Genomic DNA, 10,776 nt, shown 5'->3' with positions numbered 1-10,776 from the left:
TAATTCTCCAACTATAAAGTGCTCTGAGACTACTAAGAAATGAATCGCATTAGAGGAACTTCATTATAAATCATCATCTTTACATGACACTCAAAAGTATGCACTGGAAGAAATTAATGCATCAAAGCAAGGTTCTCAGTGTTTCATTTAAACAGAAAATGCATTTCAGAATTAATTAAAACGTGAAAACACTAGGTGAGTATTGCGTGGAACTCCTATACCAGAGGTACATAAAAACCAAGCTTATACTTACAGCATACAGACTTCTAAGCCTTGTGAAATTTTACACTTATGTATTAGTTTCAGCATCACGTTATTCAAAAATTTAAAAGAAGGTTACAAATCTGAGCAGTGACCTACAGTTTTATACCACAGATGAACTTCACTAATTACATTTAAGAACAAGAAAAGCCAGTAATGCATGAAGGAAAACAAACAGAAACTTTGTGTTACACTTTCTACATAAAACCATGACATCTTCATATTGAAAAGAACAACACCAAACATAAATACTAAACTTACTTCTAAATGGTCATTAAACTATACTTCTTGGGGTAAAAAAGCGCACAAAATTAAAAGAGACACTGTCCGATAAAATATGAAGCACATACTGGAAGTTGCATTTTGTAACAACAGTTTGGTCTCCTGGTAAAATCCAGTCCTTTGGAACGACAAGGGAAAAGAAATAAACCAGCTCTGAACTAATATGGAAGCTGCCAATTTTCTATAAACATATGGATATTTGGAGTCTTTAGTGAAATGACAGTAATCAAAGGCAACAGGTCGAATATCCAACCTATTCAGCTGAGGCAGCCATGCAGAATATTTCTACTGAAAAAGAAAATTATAAATTAAGAAAACATAACTTTTTAGACTGATGTTCAAAAAAAGTTTCAAATTATTTCAAAACAAAGTACAGAGAGTTTGAACTCCAGTAGGAGGCTTCTTGTGTTAGTCTTTCTGCTAAATGCTCAACCATTTAGAGGTATTATCTATTTACCACAGTGGTCTGCATTAAACTACGGAGACCACTGTTAATAGTTTAGGAACTTGTCTCTGCTCTACTTAACTGTTTTTTCTAGCACCTGCTACTTTTTTACAACACAGAATAAAAATGGAAAAGATAAGTCTAAAAGACTAAGCTTGTCAAAATTTTCAAAGATTTGTCAAAACTACAAACAAGTGCTGAGAATGAAATGCTACAGTGAAATGTTGGAAACCAGCAGAACTTAAATTTTGGACATCACTCATCTATTTAGAATTATTATAAAGAAAACATATACAATATGCAGTTTTAAAGCTGTAATTGCAATATAGTATTTCTCACAAAGAGCTGTTTTATTAATAAAAAGGTTTACTAAGGTTAGCCATGTGGAAAGGAATACTCCTTTCTGCACATTTACTCAACAAACAGAAAAGACAATGCAAAATAAAAATTACCTATAAAATAAAAATAACATATATTAATATATATATTATAGTATATTAACCCATACTAACTAGATTCAAACTTAATATACAAGCTAATTCTTAGACTTCAATAAGGTTTTAGCAAAGAGTTTAAAATTCTCATCCAGCTGTTTTTTGAGATTTCAGGGAAGTCTTAATATAACAAAACCAATGAATTTTACCGATTGAAGTGGACTCACTAATGTATCCTCATTGTAAAAAAGTTTGGGGAACAGTGAAGTTTATTCTTCTGTGCACTTATTTTGCTACACATGAGCAGATATCTTATGGTCAACAACTAAGACCATGAAATACTAATGTACAGAGTCCAAATAGCACAGTCTTAAATGGTTTGTTTTTCTTAACTGGTTTATGCTTACTTGATGAGGCAAAGGTCTACAAAACACATATTTTACAACCCCAGACCAAAAAAAGGCAACATAGATGTTGCGACCCTACACACCAGAAAAAAAAAAAAAAAAAAAAAAAAAAAAAAAAAAAAAAAAAACAACACCAACAAAAAAAAACCCAAACAAACCCAAAACAAAAAACCAAATCCCCAAAAAATGTGTGGTAGAGGAACTGCCTTTATTTTGCTCCAGAATAAATATTTACTTGCTTTTTCAAAGGAGAGAGGGAGAAGGAAAACACTGATTTAATGGAGCCTAAAAGAAAAGAAAGTTTGTTAAGTTCCTACATTTATCCTTCCCTAGAGAATGATCTAATTTAAATACAAGACTCAGTCATGGAAAATGGGAAAAATAAAAGCTTTGTGAATGTAAGCATGAAAACCACTTATACTTGCAGTAAACAGTGATGAGACAGTATCTACTTACTTGGAAGATTGACTTGGCATAACATATAAACATAGGGACTTACTAAAGCCAGAATCTCTGGAAGTTGACAAGCAGCACACCTCTACTGTTTCTGTCTGTGATGATCCTGAAGGGGAATGTTTGTGTGCAACAGTTAAGCGTCATTAAGGTGGTATTTAATTATTATGTTGGAAAAATGGAGCGTCACACACTTATCTCTGATGTAAATGTATTTCAGGAACATGGAGTTATGAGTGACCTTTTCCAAAACTAAAATGGATATGAATGCATAGCAGCATATTCCACTTACTCCACAGTACTTCAGCAACAAGGCAGATCTAAACCAAGATGTACAAGTGCATCTGACAATGCTGTGAGTCTACAACAATTTATAAATGATAAAAACAACAGACATAAGCTGTATAGGCATATAGCTATTGTTTTCTCTGTATATTCCTTTGGATCATGTGTTCATTGTCTTCTAGTTATACTTGCCATTTGTACCGAAACTGCTTAACAAAATGGTCTTTTGCCACTAAAGAAAAAATGTGTCATCAAGATGCTGAAACACAAGTTTTTTTACTTAAACAGAAGTAAATGGTAAAAACAATGTTTTATAAGTAAATCTACTGGAGATACAAGAGAAACTGGAAAAGAAACATCAAGTGTAATAGGTTGTATGTGGATCACAAAATACATGCATAGCTGCAAATGAAATTTATGGGAGTAGGAATAAAGGCAAGCATATTCCAAAATGCCATGTGCAATAACAGGAGCGGTGTCACTACTAGACAAGGTACAAAGATGGAAGCTTGGAAGACTGGCATCTTAGTAAATCAAAGTTACTGCTCAAATAAATGTATTACCCAAGTACAGAGCTTCATTTTAAAGGAGATAAACTAGGCAGTAAATGACCAACGCAATTACCTAGTTTTCCATAAGGTTGTCAACACAAGATGTTTTGTTACATAACAAAGGATTCCAAATAAACTCATAGCTACAGTGCCATCGTGGGTAACACATCTTAACACCCTGCTATTGGCAATGTAATGCTCATACAACACTTTAACCAAATCAATAAAAACCTTTGAGAAAGTGTGAAATGAAGCATATGGGCAAATCTGTCTCATAATCACAACTCTCTGGGATACTCCAAAAAGCATCTGCCTCATTCCGTGTCCTTCATTTTATTAAACCCTAGAGGTTTTGAGTGGTCTTTTTTTTTTAAATTGTGAAATTAATTGACAACATGTTTGGTTTTTTGGGGTTTTTTTTGTGTTTTTTTTTTTTTTTAACAATGGTGTCTAGTTTCAGGATTATTGGTAATAGACTCATGCTTCTGAGAAAAATGCATGAATATTGGCCTATAAGAAAATTTATTGAGGGCCTACTCAATACATCAAGGCATGTTGATGCACAAGTGTATTAGTGGTTTCATCCTGCTATTCCACACAGTAAGCACAAATTTATAAGCTCTAATGAAAGCACATATGCAAACCGAATTTTAAAAGTATGACAATTAAACATCTCATTATGTATCTTTCCTGCCCCATCTCACACTTGCAAAAAGAACTGGCATATTTCTTAGAAGTCCTTCCGTGATTTATGATTTTTATAATCACATTTTCATTGTTTATACAGTTACTTAACACTGTCCTATTGCAAGTACACTTGCAAAAATCTACCTATTGTAGACATAATATCCAAAACATCTCTGTACCTCCACAGAAAATAGTTTCAGTGAAACTCTTCCTTTGCTCTCCCAGCTGCCTCTCCACAATTCAGAAGTAATTAAACATACCCATACAGCTACTTCATTTGATAAGTAAAATGCTGACATTCTCCACATAGAAATCATAGGTCAAAGCTACATTTATGGTTGAAATACATCTTGTCCACATCCTCTAGTGATTCCAGCAGAAAACCAGAACGTTGTTAAAAAGGCTGTTGCTGTCTCTAACTGCACATCTGTTTCCGCCAGTCTGCTCATGCGACCAATGGCCCATGCTGCCACCTATGGCATGATAAGCAGGGAAGTCCAAGAGAGCATGGCTGTTACCTTCTATGAGAAAGAGTTTCTGTACTGGCAGCAATATTCACTAATACATATTGAGTAATACTTGAAGGTAATGGAGGAAATTATTTTTTAAACATGACTCTTAGGACACTGTACTCTCTCATTACAGCTGTCATTTTTGAGGTCTATGTTCAGCATTAGTCGCAATAGCCCCAAGAATTATTTTTTTGCCTTATGTTAAACATATACTTACAAGGCTTACTAGATCTGGGTTTATACAGAAAAGAATAGCAAAGAGTAAATGTCAAACATAAAAAGGAATCTCCTTCTTCCATATCCTTTTCCTTGTAAAGTGAAACCTACACATCAGTTTGGTGGTGCAGTAAGGTTAACTCATTAAATAGAAAACCCTACTCTCTTGAAAGAGTCTTCTGTCACTTCTTTTAGCATTATTTTATTTCTCATATGTAATTTTTTTTCCTGTTGTGCATAAACTAGAAATCTCGCTTCTGTTGCCTAACAAGAATTTTATACAATCTGGACGTCTGTAGGCCTAAAATGTAAGATGTCTTAACAATTTTGGGCCCTTAGAAAAGATGTATTTTAAAGTACTGCTGTTCAAATCCCTTTTTTTTTTTAAACTATGATAAGTGAAAGTCAAGACAAAGAAGAGACCAAGAGAGCAAGCCAGTTGACACTGACTTTTAAATTTTATTTTCACTGCTAGCGGGAACTTGAATTTCAATAAAGTGAACCAGCCTAGTTTCTCTCCACTATGATCTATTCTAAAGGAAAGTCAGCTTTCAAAAGTGGAAGATTTTCAAATTATAGCTAGATCACCCAGCAATGCTAAACCTTGTGACAGTCAAGACTCACTCCAAAGACCTGGTTATACAGCATCTCTCCCTGAGTTTAGAAAAACCAGCACAGGTATGGCAGAGTTTATCATCTTGGATCACTGCTGCTTCTAACTTGCTCTTTCCAATGGAGCTGTGATCTCCTTGCGGGGATGGGATCATGGTATAAGCAAAACAATTAATAGAAAAGAAAAATATTATTGAAGTTGGTATTTAAATGTGCTGGGTGAATTTGTACCTTCTAATCAACATCAGTGCAACAAACTACAATGGAAAGGGAGGTTATGATATACAAAAGCAAAAGACCAAGTAAATAATTTACAATCTCTTTCATTTATAAGAATTTATAATGCCAGGTGAAATGTCAACCTACTGCTCAAAACACAAGAAATTCTTTGCCAGTAACTCACTGGATTCCATCCCTGAAACAGTGGGACTTAACTGCTCACTCTCTTTTCCTTGAACCTTTTCCTGGGACATTATTTTAAAATAGATTTTAAAAATAATTATTTTAAAAATCCCTTTTAAAAAGTGCTGAAAGTGTGCCCTTTGCCAAAACAGCATTGTATTTGACAGTGTTATGAGAAGGAGATTCAGTTTATTTAATACAGCTTCGAAAACACTGGGAAATATTGAGCAGTTATGCAAATATGTATTCATGCAATAGTCTGCTCAGCCTCTGTGAGAGTACAGATGTATGCACGTGTGTGTGTACAGCAGGAATCTAAAGAAATAAGAATTTAAAGTATGTGCAATTCACTTGAAGGTCAAGTTTAAAATTATTCTGTGGAATTTCTGTGAAAAACTCTTAAAGAATCTTAAAGAATCAGGTCTATGTTTAACAGAAATAGAAAATTGTGACTTGTAACCCAGTATTCACAGAAAAAATCACTCCTGGAGAAATACTAGGTGAAAGTATGTACACATGAACACAAATTGATAACAGTGTCTTGAAAAACTGCAAGTGAAAGCAAAGCGACTCCAAAAAGCTTCTTCTCCCCTCACTACTAGGCGTCTCCCTGCTCTCAGGAGCCAGGCAGGAGCAGGGGTGCTGGAGCTGGGGGACGACATCTGCGGAGCTGCACTTCTGTCCTGGAGAGAGGAAGCACTTAGCAACCCCACCGGAAAGCCTGTTTTTATTAAGCTGCTGACAGAGCAGATCCCAACAAGAAGACAAGTACCTTCTTATTTTTGGTGCTTTTGCTGGAGAGGTCCAGGTGAAATCTCACCCGCCTTCAAGATGGGGGCTGTACCCTCCACCCCCTGCAATGTCTCCCTGTGGTCCTGGGGGTGGCTGTTGGCATCCACCACTGCTCTCCCTAGAGCCATGTGGAGTTGTTGCAGTGGCCTTGCTGTTCTCGGTGCTTGGGGACAGACTCCAAGTATCAACCCCTTGGAAGAAGGGACGAAAGACCCCAGAGATGGGGGACAGCAGGGAAGGGATCAGGCTGTCCAGGGGGACCTCAGGTGGGCTGTGGCACTAGCCTTGCCCCCAAGCTCCCTGGCCCTCACACTCCCACGTCAATGTTGTCTTTTCAATAAATGTTGCCATGAGGCAGAGCAAAATCTTGCTCTCGTCCCACTCTCTCCCTCGCCCAGGCACACTCTGTCAGATCTGCACCTCAGGCTGGAAGAGGACTCTTTGCAAAGCGGCAACATCCAAATCTCCATTCCCCCTTCCTCAAAAGCCCCTCATCTTTTAGCATGCTTAAAAATGAACGAACAAAGTATTCACTCCCACTTACTAAAATCAGATTATTGCAAACATGTATGCTGATTTCCAAGCAAAGCCACAAAGAAAAAAAAAGAGGTTTTCATGCATGTTATTTTGGCAAATATTTTTCCCAAGGGCATCAGCTAGCGTACAAAACGATTACAAGAACTTACAGTATGTACCATGAATACTTTTTGGTATGCACAGAACAATTTAAGGTGTTATAATGTCACACTGCCACATTAAAAAAGAAAAAAAAGAAAAAAATTACAAGCTTTTTATGTTATTCAGAAATGAATACAATGTTCTCTCTGTGTTATAGAATCTATTAAAGAAAAAAAGGATTTTTAAACCATGCGTTAATAACAGTGTGATTACAAGTTAGAGAGTGTTTATCTAAAAGAACAAGATGAACAGTTCCTACGGTTTTAATCCAAAACCCTTTAAAGCTGAAGAGTTTTTCCCAATTACTTTAATTGGCTTTGGTCCAGGCAGCAAGACTATTTGTCATTATAAGAGGGACCTACTCATTTCAGATCAACATTCCCCACAGAAGTGCTACATCTGAACAATGTATGTCCGTAGTCAGATAGCCTGCACCAAGCCCAAGAACCCTGCAGTCAGGGCTTTATTATTAATACAATAATCTTCTGGGGAGCAGACAGGCATGTGATAGGAGAAGGGCTACCATTTTTAAACTGAAAGAGGGTAGATTTAGATTAGATGTAAAGAAGTTCTTCACTGTGGGGATGGTGAGACACTGGAAGATGTTGCCCAGAGCAGCTGTGGCTGCCCCCTCCCTGGCAGTGTTCAAGGCCAGGCTGGACGGGGCTTTGAGCAACCTGGGCTAGTGGAAGGTGTCCCTGCCCATGGCAGGAGAGTTGAAACTTGATGATCTTTAAGGTCCCTTCCAACCCAAACCATTCTATGATTCTACGCCTTTTTGTAATGCCTTTGTGCCATATCTAGTATGAAGCATAATCTACCATCAGACTGCCAAGCTTGTCTGCGGTATGAGTTCCCTTGTACCTCATGACTTTCCCCTCAAAACACCTGTATGAAGGACCAACAATTTTGTTTCTTACAGGAAAAACAACAACAGAAACCTAAATAACTTACACGGGGTCCCACATGGTGCCAAGTGACAGAGGTGGGCACTCAGTCCAGAATTAACCCCACTCCTCAGACAAACATGGTTGGGAAAAATATTCTGCCTAACTAGGACCATAGTTTTGAGTCTACTTAGGGAAGTTCAGAAGACTACCACTCTAAGCAGTTCAGCACCAGCTTCCAGCATGAGGCTCCTGCCCAAAAAGGGTTCCCAAACCCCAGTGCTAAGTCAGTGGCTTATCACCTCCAACACCGTCAGTCAAAATGACCGGCTTGAGGCTGAAGTGGGTAATGAGAACTTGCACCATTCCCTGATGTGGCTTTTGCTGGGTATCCCACAGCTTGGAGGAGGCCTGAGCTTAGAGCACCCTGCCTATTTCAGAAGTGAATTCTGTATTGGTTTTGGTGGATTCACTTCTCTTAATGCAGGTAGCTCTTTCTACAAAAGCAGCCTTAACAGACACCAACAGCAGAAGACAGTTAAGAGTTGAACTGCTTACATCAGATACCTGGGTAGTAGAATGGGTAAAGAAATTACAAAAATATTCACTAAATATTAGCAAAGACATTGCAAAATGTTGATGAAAAGCTAGTACTTATGTTTTATCAGATGCAAAAGTGCAGCAAACTTGTGCTGAAAACCAAACACCTTGCTCCCATAAACACTTTAGTTTGGGAATGTTTGGGTTTGCAAGTTAGTGAACAACAAAATCCTCACACTTTTACTGCTGCATGCTTTTCAACACATCAAGACTGAGTTTGTTCATAAATGTATCTAATTATATATATATAAACTGTGTCTTTTAGTCTGCCTTTAGAGAACCGTATTTCAAGTAGAGGAAATACATTAGTGAATGCTGTGATTGTCCTCTGAGAAATACCTAATGGAGGGCAAGGACAAGGAAAATATTAGAGGAACAAGGAACAGAAGAAGCAAAGACAGCATGAAATACCTTCACTTCATAAAGAAACAGATTCTTTATTTCCAGTCCTTTCAGTGTTAACAGTGTATAACTTGAAATGCTTCTTCAGTGATTTGTACTGAAACAATCACCTAACTGAGTTGAGAACAGAAATATATCCTGAGGAGATGCACGTCTGTGTAGAAACAAGACAGTGGAAAAAATAGAACACAACATCTCTTACTTGGCGTGAAAAAGCACATGGCTATTAGCTCTTTTACAAGATACTTCTCCCAGCATTTCAGGTTTCATCTCCAATATATGTTTAATTTAAATTTGATATGAAAGTAATTAAAAGGCAAACCACATGAAGTTATGAAAAAACATATTCACACAGTTAACAACAGAGCAAGACAAAGATCTTTACCATAGCTGTAAAACCTCAGACTATGTTTGGGAATAACCAGCCTCAGCTGAAATCGTATTACATCTAAATTAAATTAATGCTATGCACCTGAAGTGCTTTTTTTTAAAAATTACTTAGAGACAGTCCCCATGTGGTCAATTACTTCTTCAGTTTGCTATCTATTTTCGTACGCACTATCCTATCTGTTAATTACAATGTCTTTTGTGGTTCTGAAAGGAATTCCTTTCATTTCTTAATGGTGTTGTATATCAAATAGTTACGTCTAAAACACCCTAAGAATTAAAGTTGGATTTCTTCATAAGATTGTTAAAACTTATAACTGTTATGAATCAAAATTACAACAGCTCCCAACATCTCCAGTGACTAGTTTAGTAGTTTGAAAAGAAATTTGCAAGAAATCTATGTGGAGGGTGGCTCCTACAAAAAGTATCTTCTTCAGTAACAAAGAGAAAATATGTGGCAACAAAAGCACTTTCTGTAAATCTCCATGATGATTATTTATTAATTGTTGTATGGAAACAAACATTCAATTAAATGAATATGGTAATTTTAATCTAATTTCCCCCTAATTCCACCACTTTTAGAGTTAACAAAAGAACGTAGTGAACAGATGGGTTATTTCCAGTTTTAGACCTAAGTCTTAAAAAGGACAGTTAAACCATCAGGTACCCTGCAATTGAGATAAAGTAAACTTCCTCTTTCAGATCAATAGAAATGAGAAGTAGCTACATCGGATTCTGCATTCCCTCAGTATCGTATTATTTTAAATTCCGACTCTCCTGGAGATTTACAGCCCTGTGAACCCCATACTATTTCCAGTTCCTGCCATAACCTCAGCTATATTACTTCCCCCTGCTTGTGCAATCTTGCAGTATTCAGCTAAGATTTAAAGCTCTATTTTTTTCATTGAAAGCAACTGGACAGGGCCTGGGTCAGGGAGAGCAATAAGACCCTCAGAGTGGGTGAGTGAAAGCAGGAGTGTAACTGTGACAGTGATAAACCCCTCTGCACGTCCTACACAGGGGTAGCACCCCATGAGTGCTGCTAGGGGATTCCTTGTGCCAGGCTCACCTTGTGAGTCTTCTCCTGCCACAGACCCGAGTCCTGTGATTGACTCAAAGCAGTGCCAGGAAAGGACTTCACTTTGCACTATGAGGAAGTGGGTTTGGATTCAGAGCTGCAAAAGACCTCACACAGTCCTGGAGCATCTGCACATCGCAGAGAGGGCAAAGGGATAAACATCCTCTAATGAACTGCAATTATCTGAATGTGCATTGCCCCTTGCTGTTTTGTGTATGTATGCACGTGTGTATGTACAGGTATGTGGATGTGTGTGCACATGCACACATTTCATTTGACCCTGAACACGGAGCTATTACCTTATATTCCCGCATATTTTTCCTTCCAAAAGCAGGAACAAGTGCACACATGCACATGCAGGGATTGCATTCTACTTGAGGTCACAAAGCAAGCCAGGGGGCACAG

This window comes from Athene noctua, chromosome Z (genome assembly GCF_965140245.1).
Source record: "Athene noctua chromosome Z, bAthNoc1.hap1.1, whole genome shotgun sequence".
NCBI lineage: Eukaryota > Metazoa > Chordata > Aves > Strigiformes > Strigidae > Athene > Athene noctua.
Note: the sequence above shows the minus strand (reverse complement) of the source record.